General features: G+C 38.3%; 1 pseudogene across 1 annotated transcript; it reads right to left on the reverse strand.

Moving 5' to 3' along the window:
* Window positions 1–1,177: 1,177 nt before the first annotated feature.
* On the reverse strand, window positions 1,178–1,669 carry LOC308264234 (gametocyte-specific factor 1-like; annotated as a pseudogene). The gene has a single exon. The product of its transcript is annotated as a gametocyte-specific factor 1-like (transcript).
* Window positions 1,670–2,011: the final 342 nt, after the last annotated feature.

A 2,011-nucleotide genomic window follows, 5' to 3' on the forward strand; every position in this document is an offset into this window, starting at 1 on the left:
AACAATTCTATCTTATGCTAATATCAAATTTGATTAGATATTATTGCTGAAATTATGGTCTTCTCTTCTTTCTCTTCCTAATGCTAGATTTATCTAACCTCATCAAGACCTAAGGACTACCTTTCCTACCTTTTCCTGACAACTAAAAATAATGGGATAGGCAGAGGTTAGGGAAGAAATTACCCCAACTAAAAGTACTCAAAACCAGAATTGCCAAAAACATACTATCTATATTTTGCCCCCAAACCCTTAGCACTCCAAACTCCAGTGTGATCTCTCATTCAAACAGCTCTTAAAGCATAAATAATATCCAATCCATGGGTATTCTTCATCTTATCCTCTCTTTAATAATTTTACTCCTTCTGGATTCTCTGACTTCGGTCTTCCTTGGATAGCCACTGTCTTCTGTGTCATCTTGCTTGGTCTACTTGCAGGACTCTTCTTTTTTCTTTGTCTAAAATACTTCTATTGGTGCATTGTAATTATACGCCATATACCCATTGGGTGACAGGAACACACACATGCGCACAGCACTTGGTGCATTTCCCTCGGGACCCCTCTCCACTCCCCCCCTTTCCTTATACATGTTGCTGAGATTGGTGCTGATAATTTCATATATGTACCTAGATTTATTTAAACTGCTACCTTTATTAAGTCTCTGTTCCCTCTCCTTTCTTTCCTAAACCCCTTCTATCATTCCATTGGAGTCTCTACTCTTATATTTGAGGGCTGTTTCCCAATTTCTCTCTAGCTTCCATAAGGGAGAAAACTTACAAATATTTTCTTTCAGAGACTAACTAGTCTCAGCATAATATTCTATAGTTCCATTCATTTTCCTACAAATTCCATTGTGTATATATATATATATAATGTATATATAGTGTACATATATATATGATACGTAATACATAATATATATTATAGTTTTGTGATCCATTCATCTATTTATAGGCACCAAGGCTGGTTCTATAATTGGACTGTTGTGACTTGGGCTGCTATAAACATGGATATGCATGTATTGCTATAATATTCTGGGGCTTTGGGGGGATTTTTTCAGGTTGAAAGTCACAGTTTATTGTTCTGTAATTAGATAAGGAGAAAAAAAAAATGAAGAACTCTTGGGAAGCAGGAAGAAGCAGGAGTCTTCCAGGGTCTGGCATTTACGAAAGATGTTCAATCACTGTGCATTTCCATTGTCTTTTCATGGCAGAACCTAGAGCAGAGACTTGGGAACCCGCATTCCCGAAGCCAAGTTACTCTTCTGCACCATGACAATGTTTATGCAGGACTATTGTTCCCACAGAAGTCGGCTGTGCCCCAGACAAATGGGGTGCTGGTCTGTCCCCACACATCTTTCTCCCAGTCTTCACCACAAGGAGGGCACTGCCATCTGCTCTCAGCCAGTCTCTTGTCCAAGGTTCTTGGTTTGGTTGACCACATCCTGCTCGAGACGGCTCTTGTCATCACAGCTTGAGAAATGACTGATTTCAGCCCCAGGTACCTGGAGGCGAGCATCGAAGAACAAGTAGCTAATTTGTTTGCAACATCAGGATGATTCTTTCTGCACTCGATGATAAGGAAACCTGCAGGCCCTGATCTGGTGGTTTTTATCATGGAGACACTGTAATAACTTTTCAGGGTCCAGGGAGTTGATGTAAGTGTCTTCCATGCTGAAAACAAAGAGGCTGAATTCAAGTGCTCTGCCAAGAGCATACATTCCTCCCTCCCTGTTTTTTATATTAACAAAATAATACTTGAAAACTTACATACTCAAGGTCACTAATTAATAACTGGTAGAGCCAGAATTTTAACCCATATTATTGGAAATGTGATTTGTGCCCTTCCCAATAGAGTATGCCTCCTATATATTTAATAACTACATTTGTAGCTATAGAGATCATTGTGTGGCATACAATTTTATTATATATTACGCAATTATATTTTCAAAATAAAATGTAGAATTGTTGAGGAAATTAAAAATCAATTCTTTAAAGATGACCATCAAAATGTG

The sequence above is a fragment of the Muscardinus avellanarius genome, assembly GCF_963383645.1.
Source record: "Muscardinus avellanarius genome assembly, chromosome: 6".
Classification (NCBI taxonomy): domain Eukaryota; kingdom Metazoa; phylum Chordata; class Mammalia; order Rodentia; family Gliridae; genus Muscardinus; species Muscardinus avellanarius.